A 16,121-nucleotide genomic window follows, 5' to 3' on the forward strand; every position below is an offset into this window, starting at 1 on the left:
TCTCTATTATTTTATTACAACAACTAATTTATTTCAAAAAATATTTTTAAACACAATAATTAAAATATAAATGATTTCTAAAATATTAATTTCTTTATAGAAATATTAATGAATTAAAAATTTTAATTACGTATATTTTCAAAATTATTTAAAATTTTTAATTTTAGTTATTTAAATTTTTAAACTTATTATTTATTTTACGAATTTTAATTTTATTTATTTAAATAATTAATTAGAAACAAAAAAAAGAAAAAAAGATAGCGTTGGTGCAATACTGTAGCTTTGCTCCAACCTGGTGCTGAAAATAGCGCTTGGTTGGAATCAACACCAATTTGGTATAATACATCAAGTTGGTGTTGCATTGGAGAATGGAGATGCTCTAAGGAGTTTGACATAATTTATGTTAAACAAAGGATATTAACATCATGAGTTTCTTGAACAAATTAAGTTTTTGTGGGAAATTTTTTTTACTTTATTTACAATCAAATAAAATAAAAAATTTCTTATTTCAATCTTTTTCAAATTAAGTTTTTTTTTTTTGTGAAAAAATTGATTTAACTTCATCTCAAAGAAAATAACAAATTTTAGAATTTCAATATTCTCTTATTAAGATTAATTTTCATTGGAAAAAATTTGTTTAATTCATCAAAAAACAAATAAAATTAAATTTGGAATTTCAATCTTCTTGTAGGATGTATACTTATCTAATAATCTAACTGATGCACATATTTTGATAATTTTGACCTCATTATAATAAGTAATTTTACAAAAATATCAACAGTACCAAATATATATCTCAACTTCTCAAGTAAAAGTAAAATAATGGACGGACACACATATATCATCCTTTTTAATTATTTTTTTTCAAAAACTAAACAAACGCATATTAAATAAGTAAAAAATTTATTTCTAGAAAAAATAAAAATATTACAACTTTTTGAAAGATAAATTACCTAATATTTTATTAAAATGATTGCCTATTTAACTGCCATTTTCAAAACAACAAAAATTTTAATGAGATGATTTACTGATCTAGTTTTTTACCATACCCATAAAAAAATATCACTTATATCACTATAAACATGTACCAGGTCAACATATTAGGGATAATGATTTATGATAATGACACGATCTCACAAAAGAATTATTTTTTGAAAATTATTTTTCTTTTGCATTAGTGAAAATTTCCATGTTTAAAATCTTTTTTTTTTTTAAAAAAAATCAATTAAAAGCCTTGATGTTCACTAATCACTACATGGAAACTGACTACATTCATTCTTTAAAAGGGAAAACTGCACTTTTGGTTCAGTATATTAGTCACTTTGCGATTTCAGTTCTCTATATTTTAATATTTTAATTTTAGTCATGTATGTTTCGATTTTTGGCAATTTTAGTTTTTTTCTTCGAAAATGCTTACGTGGAACTATACACGTCAGCTTCACATCAGCACTGCATTGACATCACATCAGCGCCACATCGAAAAAATACTAAAATTTCCAAAGAAAAAAAACAAAGATAGCGGACTAAAACTGAAATATGAAAATATAGAGGACTGAAATCACAAAATGATAAATATACAGGACTATAAAAGCAATTTTTCTTCTTTAAAAATGTTCGGAAAGTAGTTTCTTTCTCTCATAATTTTTCACGTAGTTCTCAAAATAATAATAATTATTATTATTGTAATAAATTCTTCTCATTAGATACTTTTCATGGCTCTCAAGTCACAACAAGCTGAGATACAGTTAAAAAAAAAAAAAATTTGAGAATACCATATATATGGTATATTATCGATCTCCCACCATTATTTAGAGCCCATCAGCCATGCTATGGAATTCACAGCTACATACAATATTCACATAAGATAAAAGGGTATACAAAATTTTTGGTCTTTAAATTTATATATATATATATATATATATATATATATATATTTGGTCTTGCTAATTGTAGAATTCGTATTTCTAATATTGTAATTTGTAAATTTTTTTATTATTATTATTTTTCATTTTTAGCCTTTCTTGACCAGAGTCCAGCCCCCGACCACAGAAATTGCTTATGTGGAAGCGGCTGACAGCGAAATGGATTTTTGGAAAGAAAAATTGTGTGTGCCACATGTATTCATTTTCAAACTAGGTAATAAACTAAAAAATTAAAATAAAGAAATATCAATGCCGCAAAATATTTTTAAAAAAATCATAATATATTCAAGTTTCCTTCCAAAAATCTACGTCGACATTCACGGACATTGCATCAAATCACAAAAATACTCAATTTTATTTCATAAAATACATATTTGGGAAAATTGCATATATCACCTCTATGAAATCTCGGGTTTGCTGATAACCCCCTATGAAATTTTTTTAAGCTAATAACCCCATGTGATTCTAGATTTGTAGCATACACACCCTTTTCAGCTAAAAAATGACGAAAATATCCCTACATAAAATAAATGATAAATTAAAAAGTTCATAAAAGTCAAGGGTATTTTCGTCATTTTTTTAATCAAAAGGGGTGTGCATGCTATAAATCTAGAATCACAAGGGGTTATTAGCTTAAAAAAAATTTCATAGGGGGTTATCAGCAAATCCGAGATTTCACAAGGGTGATATATGTAATTTTCCCTACATATTTTAGCCAGTAAATTGTCTATAATCAACATATTTTATCCACTACAAAAAATATTTTAAATTTTCTTTAATATTTATTTATCTTTATCAATATTATTACATTTTTAGATGCTCAGGAGCACTCCTAATTAAATTTTTTTTTTAACAATCAGTAATTTGAATACGACAAACTCATCATCTATATATACTATCTATACTCGTTAAGAGTCTTGTGAAAATCCTAATTGTCATGAAATCCTTTAGGTTGTGCTTGGATGAAATTAAAGTGTTTTAAATCCATGGATTTCGATTACATTTATTGTTAACAATGAAACATATATAGAGAAATCTTAAATTTATAACTTAATTATTTACATATTAGTTAGATGGATTAAAATATATTTCAAATAACCACTTTATTGGATCAACCCAAAATTCATCATAATGATCATGAGATACTATATAAACATAAAAGAAGTGAATTTGATGTTTGACTTTTCAAGTATATATTATAATAAACACTGTGAACTGTTATGGTGGTACCTTTCTAAACAACACAAATATATTTGAAATCCATGAAAACAGGTCGACCAGGTTCGTTCTACAATAAAAAATAATATTTTACCTTTTACACATAGAAAATAATATTTTTTTATGAGTGACTGTAGTCGGATATTTGTCTCGAAAAATAGATCTGTGAAACGATCTTATGAGTTTTTAGTACATTAATTAGAATAACAATGTTATTGCTTCTAAAAGGCATATCAGTACGAGCGGTTTACATGCATCAACTGTTTAAGAAGTATATATACCATAAGAACAATTTGAAAAACAATCTTAAAACAATAGGGTAATAAAAGCGATTACTAGCAACGATTTACACAAATCACTGCTAAAAGTATTCGATAGGAGCGGTTAAATAAATGCTCCTAAATGTTCGAGCAATAAAAACGGTCTTCAGCAGCTGCTTACTAAAAACCGTTTCTAAAAAGATTAAATACGATCAGTTTAAATATTGATCCTAAAAACTTCATCAATAGAAATGGTTTTTAGCAACCGTTAATACACACCGTTGCAAAAACTACCCAATAAGAACAGTCCCGCAACCGCCCTTACAATATAGGTAATTAGAAGCGGTTTATTCCGAAGAGTTGCAATTGTTCGCTTTTCAAGAGCGATTTTGAAACCACTCCTAAAAACCCACTCCAAAAAAACCGTTTTTTGTAGTGAATTCCATCCAAGCACTTATAAAATTTTAATAGGATAACATGTTCTTGACCTTTTAACATTTGATCACAACACCCCTACGACTCATTGTGTATGCACACACTAATGTGTATATTTATGGTATTTTTTGTTTTTTGCACGTGATTTGACTTTATTGCGTTATTTTTTAAGTACAAATTACTCTTCTTTAATTTTTTTCTTACCAATAAAAGTAGAGTAATTTTACATGTACAACTAAGCTTATACAATGAATTTTATACCATAAAAAATCAATGCAAAATTTTATTTATCAAATCGCATGATCATGTATTTAAGCCTCGTACAATCAATAATGATCACGATAAGAATGAGAGATCAATCGAAATAAGTCTATAGTAGTCGTTTTACATTTACTTCAAATAATTGATTGAATTTTTTATGCATCAAATTATTTTACGTCCAATTCCAGTAAAGATAACCGAACATATAGTTAGTGCCATATTTTATACCAAGAAAAATAATTTTCTTTTCATTAACTTGTCCATTTTAAAATTTGGATCTTTTAAAATTTGATTTCGGTATACTAACTTTAATTTTCAGTTATTTTGGTTTAATTATTGACATGACATCTTGACATGTTAGCATTTTCCGATGTAGTGTCATCCGATGACATATCAGTATTTTTCGGTGCCACGTCAACAAGCGGGCCAAAATAAGCAAAAATTAAAAGTTAGTATATCAAAACCAACTTTGAAAAGTTAATGACTTTAGACAAAAAAATAGACTATTTTCCCTTTTTCCTTTTTGTACGATTTGGCTTCGGTGTTTTCGTTGTCTTCCTCAATTCGAAGTGTGATTATGAGGTCCTCGAGTTCAACTCCTTGCGTTTGTGTTTGAGGTAGTTCTTGAAGTCCTTCCACAGCGGTGAACACTTTTCAATGATTGATGCTACTTGGAAATGTTCATTGACTTCCATCCCTTCAGCCAGTAAGTCATGCAGAATCAGTGTTTTTATAACCGGACCGGTGTTCGAACCGGTTTACTTAAAAAAATGGTCCAATCGATCGGACCGTTTTAACCGGACGCTCGAACCAAAAAACCGTTTATATAATTTAATATAATAAATAATATATTTTGGAATTTTAAAAACTCAAAAATTATATAAATAGATATAAAATATATATTTAACATAGTTTAAAATATAAATAAATATGTAAATATATTTAAAATATTAATTATAGTTATAAATTGTTTAAATAATAAATTATTTATTTTTTAAAAACCAATAATTATTTAAAAAAATTTAATGAAATATAAATTTCAAATAATAATGTATTTATATATAAAAATATTAAATCTAAGGTTTAAACATAAAAAAATTTAAATTTTCAAAATAAAAAAATTAAAAAAAAATCAAAAAACCGGTTCAACCGGTTTTCCGGTTCTTGGCCGGTCCAATCGGTTCTTGACCGATTTTGACCGGTTCTGACCGGTTGGACCGGTTTTTCGATTTTTGGGGTCGGACCAGACCGGTCCGACGACCGATTCCTGGTCGAACCGGCCGGTCCGGTTCGGTTCCGAAAACACTGTGCAGAATAATCTGTATTTCCTGCACTTGACTCATTATTGTTTTTTGGTCAATCATCTTGAAATCCAGAAACTTTCCAACAACAAATTTCTTGATGTCTCCTTCTTCTGTCTCGTATTTATTTTCTAATGAATCCCATAGTTCCTTTGCTATTTTGACAGAGCAGTAATCAATGTAAAGTGTGTCATCAAGGCCATTCATGATGTAATTTCGACAAAGGAAATCACCTTGGTTCCAATCATCAACAGTCTTTCGCTGGGTGTCTAAATCTCCTTCGGTTACAACAGGAGATCCTCTTTCAAAAATCTGGATCGGACAAACTCATCGTTGTCAGATAGAACAACATATTATGTTGCCAACGTTTGAAGTTGGCACCAAAGAACTTGGACGGCTTTTCACCGTGAGCGGAGGCAGTGGAGAGCGGAGTGAATGAAACAATAGACATATTCAAAACCAAAAATAGAAGAAACAAGAAAATCTTGTCTTGTGATTGTTTGAGTGTAATTCGGATTCAGGAACATAGTAAAACATCAACAAATAGTAATTCGAGGCGAGAGGATCTCTCTGTCGGCAAGACAAAATTTTCCCGTACAAATTGCTTCAACGAACGACTGCAATCGTCTCTAAGATACAACGACAACACAAGAAATAGCAGCACAATAAATCTCTTGAAGCAACAAACAAAAAATGGTAGAAATTATAAGTGAGAAAGCATAAGCATAAATCACATGCAGAAGAATGATATGACTGCAGACAAGGGGAAGCCATTTATAGACGCCAAAGGTTGCGACAAAGAAACACAACCCATCGAGCCGACCAGTCGCACTGATCCTGAAGTGACGGAGACTTTTAGACTGGTAAGTGAAAAATAAATTTAATAAATAATAATAAATATTATTTTAATTAAATTTTGTCCAAATAATAAGGTCATAATACCCCAGCCAACTGAGCCGATCGGCCGCGCGTGTGTGTTTGGTCCATCGACTAACGTCTTGCCCCTTCACAAAACTTCTGGTGTCTTAAGGGCCCATTAATCCCATAAGCCAAAGTTAGACTAGTTAAGGAAAGAAATACACTGGAATGCTTCCAATGTGGGACAAACAATTTTCCTTTTAATATCCATTCACATTTTTGGGATAATTCATAAAAATTTTGTTGTTTCGACTGTGTCCCAGTTATGTCCCTAAAGAATTTAAGGGGCCGAACTCGTCCCTCATCTTTTAATATGTGTCTCAAATATATTCTTGCCCGTCGAATTTGTCATTTATAATTAACGAAATAAGTATGTGTTTCTCACGTGAGTATGAAACCACAATTAAAAGCTCATTTTTCATTCATAATTTATATATTTGAGCCCTAATTCTCAAATATCTTCTTCCCGATTTCCCTTCAAGCCATCGACTTCCCTTCAGTTGCGGGCTTCGACGAGCCGGGAGCTGCAACTACTTCATTCAACCACTTTAAGTGAACTATTTATTCTTATTTTGATTCCCAGCACAGGTTTGTATCACATAAATCTGTTTGTGCTCATCTTTCTCTTCTTCTCGGTGTGAATCTTGAATCTTCTAGTCATGAGTTCATTGCGTAAAGATGAGAGATTGAGAGCTGTGTTTTGTGATCAATCTTGAGAAAATTTCAGGAGAAAATCATCGGTCTGGAGAGAATTTCAGGAGAAATGAATTGACCGATTTGGGAATTAGGTTTGCAGAAAATAGAATTGGGTTTTTAATTTGGGCTAAATTCCTCACGTGCAAATCCCGTGATAATTCCTATCAACTACAAACAACAGAGTTAGCAGTGAGTACGGATTTGAGACGTAATGGAAAACATGAGGGGACATAAATGGCTCCGAAAATATATTAAGGACATAATTGAGATATAGTTGAAACAATAAGGATACTTTAATGAATTATCCCCACATTTTTCCAACAAAACTTCTGTATAAAATGAGTTTAATGTATTATAACATTAAATTATGTAATGAGTTTAATTATTTTTTAAATACAATTTAATATTTAAATTAATTAAAGTGATTGTATAAATAAAATTAATTGAAAATATAAGTTAATGCATTGATGTTTTCATTTAAATCTTCAATAACAAGTGATAAATTAAATAGTTCATAAAAATCAAGGGCATTTTCGTCATTTTTTAGCCAAAAAGATTGTATATGTTACAGATCTAAAATCAAAAGGGGCTACTAGCTCAAAAAACTTTCATAGGGGGTTATCATCAAACCCGAGATTTCACAGAGGTGTTATATGTCATTTCCCCAATATAAAATTATACACCAAGAAACCAAAACCTCAAATCACCATAGGCCATAATAATAATAATTCAAACTTGATTTGTCTCGTAAATAATGGATTGATTTCGTGTGAGACAGTTTTGTAAATTTATATTTGGGAGATATGTCGACTCAATCCACATATAAAGGAAAAAATAATACTTTACCGTATAAAATATCATATTTTTTTAAGATTTGAGTTAGATATAAGATCCGTGCATGTCTCATCACAATCTAATATGAGTTTTTGTGATAAGTGATATTGAACCTAGGGGTGGTTTTTCGGTATACCTTACTACAAATATTGGTATGAAAAAAATTCATACTAAAACCGATAGTAAAATTCCGAAATTTTGATACGAAAAAAAAATCTATATTGATACCGTATAGATACCGAAAAAATGTCTATATATCGAAAAAATTTCGGTACGATATGCCAAAAATCCGGTATTTTGGTCCGGTATGCCAGCCCTAATTGAACCCATCTAATCACGAATCTATAAGAAACGTTTTAAATGCTCCAAATCATTTCAAAATTCAATCTCAATGAGAATCCAAGTTAAAAGATTATGCCCGAATTAATATGATATGCACAATTTATTTTTATTAAAATAAATTTTCAAAACTAAACAAACTGAATATGGAAAATCATATCTAAATAATCAAACCAATGAATTATTATTACGATTATATATAGACCTCACTTATACTAACATCTTATCAACCAATTTTTTCTTGTCATTCTTGAGGCCTGTCTTAGCTTGCGTGCGAGCATCATCTCAGGTACATGTAAGATATCGATTTGTAATGTTTTTCAAATAAAGGAAAATAAACCTCGTTTTGAAAAATGAATAATAAGAACCTACTTGATGAAGTTCAAGGACGGGGCCAGAAAATTTCATTAGAGGAGATAAAATTAATTTCATCATTGTTATTTTTCAATATATTAATAAAATAAATAATAATGGTAAAAGAAATTTTATTGAATAATTGTTTCTTTGAATCATGTGTGTTGGGATCGAAAAACATTGTGTAGAGTGGGTAGATACACAATTTAAAAATATTTTAGAGCTACAATAGCTCGTTTTTGAAAGGTTCAAAAATGAACCAAACACCGATAAATTATATCGAGTTTGCTTTTCAAACCAAGCAAAATACACTCGAAATAATCCTTCGTAGAAACTGAATAAACATTTGTGAAATCATTTGAAAGAATGGAAATTGCAAGAATAAAAACAGTTTGGTTAAAGAATTTTATCAAACACTTTGTATGCAATATTTTGGTGTATGAAAAATACATAAAATGTGAAAGGGCCCATGTCTTGATTTAATATTTAATGATCAACCAACCAGGATTAACTAATGTAAACAGCGAAAACGAGTTAAAAATTTGCGTTTTGGGCCTACAGAAAATTCGGCTTGACCTATTCGTAAATAGGACATCCCAAAAACCTGTACAATACAACCAGCAATATATACTAAAAAATAGAGACACAACACCAATTTACAAACCTATAGCCGCACTGGCCAGGACTAAACACATGCAGAGCCGGCAAGACTCGATCACACAAATAACAATCCAAAACAAATTCCAAAACTATCGATACAGATACACAGGGCATCACCCCGACAAATATAAAACTCGCTCGACTGATATATACATATATCTGGGAACTCGACTCCACGCTCGACTCACTGGGTACCACTAGATGATGCTCCACCGGATGCGTCAAATCCCCCTGGATAACCAGCTATGGAATCACAAACAACCACAGCATAAAAAGAAAACAGGGGTCGGACCCCAGTACGACGAACTAGAAAAATTACGACAAATATAACTGACATGAATAAAATCAAGTACAATGCAATGCGTGACAGGTATCAATAGAATAAGGGATACCAAATGGAGTCCAAATAATCGTATCACAATAATCTCAGTGGCCACCCATGCTAGGAACGTAGCAGACCTCGAATCATCATTGCTAATCCACACACGTAGCATCAAGGGCGACAGGAGCTACCCGTCCAACCTCATGCTGTCATCAGGAGTGTCGTACGTAGCATCGAGAGCACGGTTGCTACCCGCTCGGTCTCGTGCTAACTCAAGAGTGCACTAAATAATGTCACTCGCTCCATCGATGACTCAATACATCTCAAGAGATCAATATCAATAGCAATCAAAGGAGTCAAGGCTCAACGTGGTATGAAAAAATGTAAATGAGTGAATGCAATCATATAATCCACATAAGCACATAAAGCACGTTATCACTCATTACAAAATACTAAATATCATTACATGTCATTATAGGCGTCGTAATATAAGCAGCTCATACGTACCTCAATCAACACTTAATTACCACAGAAATATCTCACGTATTTCTCGAATAGTCCAATCCTGTGAAAACATCATTTATTTATATTAATTCCTATTCCCTTATACAAATATGAGAATTATCGGAACTAAGTCTAAAAATCCAAATTAATATTTTTCAATTTTCATAATTCATAGTAAATCATCCTATCAATATCCAAATATCGAATAAACGACTATAAAAGTCAAAATACCAACTTATTCAGATTCTGAATTTTTCTAGAAAATTCCCAAAAATTTTGAAATTTATATATATCAATTCTAACACATCTTAACATCTAAATAGCGATTTAAGTCACCTTAAAATTCGAAAATCCCCAATATAAAAAAATATGAAAATTCAAAATTAATCCCAAATAAATTCTGAAAAATAGTCAATACCTTCAATCAACTCCGATATAAAACCTCAAAGCTAAGACATAAAGCTCCAACTAGCCTGAATAACCTTCCTCCTGCAGCAAGCGGCGATTGGCGGCGAACGGCGACGGCTGTCGAAATTCGAGTTTCGAGCGACGCGAGAAAATCGTACAATATTGGTATCAAAAGAAAGCTTACATCGCGAGGATTCCAGAACTATATTTACTTTTGAAATCCGGCCAAAAACGAAGAAGATACGAGCATTTAAAGCGACGGGAAAATTGTTGAAATAAAAGAACGAAGAAGACGACGTAGAGAAGGAATATGGAGGAGAGAGAAAACTGAGGAAAAGAGATATATCTATCTTGTATTTATATCCATTTTATTAGATATGCATTGATTTAATGTGTGTATTATTTTATTCATTCGGGGTTAAATTTTGACTCGGTTCGAGTTATTTCAACTCTTGTGTGCTCTATAAATAAAATATGCATTTTAATATCGTCTATAAACCGATATTTATTCATACATATTTTTAACACACAAATTAATTAACATATTAAAATCGGGTCCTTACAAAATGCTTCAACAATGCATACTAAAAACAGTGGCAATAAGAAAGTACATGCGATAAACAAATAGACACACAAATTTGTTTATGGATGTTCGGAGTTCAATCTCCTACGTCACCCTTTCGTCTTCCTTGAAAGGATCCACTAGAAGACTTTGATTTATATAAACCCATTTGTACAAACCCAATCCAATTTAGGACTTACCCACTGCCTAAACAAGAACTCCTAACCACTCGATTGTAGGCCGCAACCTTACAATCCGCATAATGTTTAACGTATCTTATGCCAAGACTACATACACAACTTTAACGTCTTTGTGCTAAGACTTTCACTCAACTTATCTTTTCAAAGCACGTCTCTCGTATGTGTGTGAGTGAGCTCTCTTCAACTTATATACAAAGATATTGAACATGAAAGAGTGTTCTATAAAGTATGTTTGGTATAGAGGATTTAACGTTGAAAGCTTATCTCTTCTTCTTCTTCTTCTTCTTCTTCTTCTTCTTCTTCTTCTTCTTCCTCACACCTTGGGCTTGCTCTCATTTTAGCTTCTTTTGTTTCTATAATCTGCTCATACTTTTAATCTCCATCAAAAGCTTGTGTTTGATCTTCAATGTGTTGTATTTATAGCCTCAAATAATGATATGAATGTTAGATACAAGAATATGACTGTTTGGGAAGTTTCTGGACATTTTTTGATGTTGCAACAGTTCATATTTGAGTTGCTGGAATTTTTCTCAACTTGATATGATTGTACTGTTCATCGGGCTGGTTGATCGATCTGGTCAGATCGATTTGGTCTGGTACGACTTTGATCTTGTCTGGTCCAACTTCGATCTGGTCTTGTTCACTTGATCTGGTCTAGCCATTTTCGATCTGGTCTTGTTCACTTGATGTGATATAGCCATGTTCGATCTGGCCTTGTTCACTTGATATGATCTTAGACTTCGATTCAGATTGAGCTGGTTGAAGATGATTTGTAGATCATTTTCCTAGCTTCGTAATGCATACTGAATCATTACGTTTGGATAATCGATCTGTAAGATATTGCCAAAATACCAGAGCTGGTCATGTTTTGATCAGCTGGTTACTGTACCATTGATCAGATTTGCATACAGCTTGATGTTGCGACCAACTTTTTGCCTAGATAACATCCGAACTAACTGATCTGGTCTGAAATGTGACTTGTAGATAATTGAGCAAGCTTTCCAACCGTTTTGGCCTCAAGTCATTTGGATCATCGAGCTATGAGATATGCTCGATTAAATCAACTGCACTGGCTTGAATAACTTTAAGTTCCAGCTCAAACCTTCCAACTTTGATCTACTAATTACAACACTTGATGAAATATGTTATAAAAACAATAAAAAGTTTTTTTATCATCAAAATCAAGATTGTTTGTGTTTCACAACCCAACAAGGTAGATTATTAGCTTTTAAAAAAAGAAAATTTAACTATTATATTAAAAAAATTCGAATTTAAGAATTAGTCAACTTATGAGTGATTTTGACTAAATTAAAGAGACAATGTTTAACTTAATTTAAAAAATAAATATTGAAACAAAGGTAATTAACTAGAATAGGCTCTGAGGAGATGAGGGGCCCCGGTCGACCACGTCAGGGGTAAGGCGGGCCAAATGACCGTTCAGGCCCCTCCTTGAATCGGGTCCTTGATTATTTTTAAAAAATTAGTATTTAAATTAATATCCAAATAAATTTAATTAATAAATAGTGTTATAAAAAATAAAAAAAATCGTGAATAGGTTTTTATGACAAAAATCTTGCTTTAAATGAGTTAAATGGTTCACTAACTATGTTCAATTTTTATCTCCTTTCTTCATGCGGCCCTCCAACCAATATAATCCATGCACAAAAATTTTTCGTAGACCTCCGTTGCATCATAGATAGACATACCGTCAAAATTTTCTTACTTATTATTCAATTAAACCATGTTGATTACTCAGATTGCAGGTTAAAAAATTGAATAATTTTACAAAACGTAGAATTTTTCTTTTTATTTTTTTTCATTTACTGATTGTTCATCATCATTTTATTAATTTATATTACATTAATTTATTATCTCTCTCCTATATATATGTATATTTTTTGTTTATATTTGACTTCATTATTTAGTACTATTTTTTTTTATGAATTTAGTTAAATAGTTCCATTTTTGCACAAATATTCATCATAAAATGTAAAAAAAAAATGACGACTTTGTTTTAAAAAATGCAATAAGAGTGAATTTTAAATAATATATGTTGTTGAATAATTTATTTTGAGAAACTATGGGTAAAATTTTTTCTAATGCGAATGTTCTTTTGTATTATGTGTATATATATATATACACACACATTATTAATGAAAAGAGATCATATTTTTAATTTCGTTTTGTGCTATATTTTTCTCAGGATCGCCCCTGGACCACGTACAATATATTATCAATGATTGTACTGAAATATCTGACATAGAATATTCGTAATTTTTATGAGTTAAGTTATATATACCTCTGTTTATGTCATGAAATAAATAATCATTTCAAAAAAGACTGAAATTTGGGACTTTCACAAGATATATATACGCCACTCCATAAGCTCAAGCTGAATCGAATGTGGTCGAAAATGATAATTAACTTAAGTTATTATTACACGAGTTCATTGTAAGTTTGTAACATCATATTAAACATTATTTCAAATACTTCCCAATGTGATATCATTCCAATATCAGATCATAAACTACAATAGCCCAGATATATATCGTATGATAAATTTGAAAACCACCATCAAAATATAGTATAGGTAAAATCGAAGAGAAAACAATAACTCAATCTTAATATATATAATATGAAATAAAACAAAACCAATAATTCAATCTCGTGATATTTCTTACACAACAAATAATTGGTCCCCTCAATTAGACCATTGCTTTCCTTCCATGTTGATAACATGCATGTATATTATTCAAACGAAAATCCAACATGCATCTCTCTCATCATTAATTTCATTTATCCCCTCCAACAATATGTTAATGACAGATGCTACCTTCGGGAGTTATGCCAGTTTGGTAGGTACGATAACTAATGATTAATGATAACATTATATAGCGTTCATTATATGCCTGTGATTGTGAACAAATAAAAATTGAAGCTTGGAATTCTTGATAAAGAAAAACGACGTAGCATAAAGAAGTGGAAAAACATTACTTTTGCTTTGTTTGTTCTCCAGAAAAGGAATTAATAGTTTAGACTTTATAGTTTAGACTTTATTGAGAGTTTACAGAGGGAAGAAAGGGTAGAGGATTTAAAAAAACAGGTAAGGAAAATAAAAATAAAAATAAAAAAGGTAGAAAGGGGTCCGGGTGGCATAGAAGAAGAAACATGAGGAGAGATTTGTGTTAAGACTCAACAACGCGGGACTCGGGATTTTTAGTATACTAGTAAGTAAAACATGAAACATGTGTTATACGATCTGAAAAGATGAAATTATAAGAATTTAAAGAGAAATTAAATATTTATGTAGATTTATTTGAGAAAACAAAATTTTCATTGTTTATTGAAATTTGAATAAAAAGCATTGTGTTCATTCTAAATTCTCGATATTTAAAGTATGTTGAATCCGATATTTTGGTGATAACAAATAACAACTCATTGTATATGAATGTGCTGCCAACCATTGTATTTCAGGAATCTACTACAACTTCTACCGGAAGCTTGTCAACCGCCTTTGCTCTCGACCGGCTGAAGTCACAAGCCTATCGACTGGCTATCAAAACGAGCAGAGGATAAATCTATCTACCAGAAGCTTGTCAACCGCCTTTGTCTCTCGACCGGTTGAAGTCACAAGCTTATCGACTGGTTATTCAAACCAGCAGAGGACAAATATCTCTACAGGTAGAATGCCAACTGCTTTTCAGGATATCTCAAGACAAGTACCTGTGACAAGATGTTCTTTGCAAGATCTTTTATTAAAAGCAGAACCGGCGTGTCAGAAGATATGTTGACTCCTGCAATCAAGACAACAGGTTGCACCAAAATGGCAAAAACACAGAATGACTACAGATAAAGCATTCGACCGTTTATTCCAGTTTTGGACCCTGGAAGTTGTCTGCAGTGTACGATCTTCATGCAGAATCATCAATGCATTTATGAGCATTAAATGTGCATTCAATGCAGCATCAGAACGTTCAAAATAAAGACGTTGATGATTGACCTATATAAAGGGAAGATTGCTCAAGAAGTGACAACAACGAAACAAAAAACAAAGAGAGACAAGCAATTCAGGAAAATCTCAATCAACTCAATCACTTGAATAATATCAGAAGTCCTCATCTGATATACTTGAGCACACTTACAAGATCATTCGTTTTGCTGCTCAAATAAACCCTCGCCTACAGTTCACATATCTGATCGTCAAGGATCATCCTAGGGTTTTCAAGCCTCTCGACCGCTCTGCAGTTTGAGAAGCTCAACTCAACTATACTCATTGTTGAAGAGAATTGAAGCTACTCTGAAAGCTTCCACCAGTCTGATAAGAACTGAGAATCTTATCTGTGTAAATCTAGGAGTTTCGGATTAGGCATTGGATAAGTCCTAAGTCTGAAGTGGGTGTATTACAAGACGTTGTAATAACCAAAGTCTTCTAGTGAATTCCTTCCTAAGTGGAAGAAGGGGAGACGTAGAAGGATTAAGCCTTCGAACTTCCATAAATCGTGCCTTAGTCTTTACTGCTATTTATCTTACATTCTGCTCATACATTGCATTATTAACTTTGCATCACTAAAACCTCTGAACTATTTCCGCACTATTTAAGTTGTTCAAACCGTTTTAGAAGTTGAGAAAACAGATTAAGTGAACTAAACCTCACTTGATCATTTTAAAGAAGAAGAAGAAAAGTTTCAGAGTGTATTCACCCCCCCTCTACCCTCTGAACCGATCCCAACAAGTGGTATCAGAGCGGGTTCCTTTCTCAACTGCTGATCTGAAGTTTTAAAATCATGACTTCTTTCAACAGAATTCCTATGTTTTCTAAAGAAGAGTATGATGATTGGAAAATTCGCATGCAGGCACATCTTGCAGCACAGGATGATGACATGCTATATGTCATAACAGACAGTCCTATCAAAATTATGAAGGTCAA

General features: G+C 31.5%; 1 long non-coding RNA gene across 2 annotated transcripts; it reads right to left on the reverse strand.

Annotated features, from left to right (window-relative positions):
- Positions 1–9,250: 9,250 nt before the first annotated feature.
- LOC140867833 (uncharacterized) lies at positions 9,251–10,723 on the reverse strand. Of its 2 annotated transcripts, none has more exons than XR_012145284.1 (3): positions 10,443–10,723; positions 10,028–10,085; positions 9,251–9,429 (listed from the first exon to the last, which is right to left on the reverse strand). It is a non-coding gene; the product is annotated as an uncharacterized lncRNA (long non-coding RNA). The 2 variants fall into 2 exon arrangements; XR_012145283.1 differs by having other exon boundaries at positions 9,251–9,441.
- Between the last annotated feature and the right edge of the window lie 5,398 nt (positions 10,724–16,121).

Source organism: Henckelia pumila, chromosome 4 (assembly GCF_033568475.1).
Source record: "Henckelia pumila isolate YLH828 chromosome 4, ASM3356847v2, whole genome shotgun sequence".
Lineage (NCBI taxonomy): Eukaryota > Viridiplantae > Streptophyta > Magnoliopsida > Lamiales > Gesneriaceae > Henckelia > Henckelia pumila.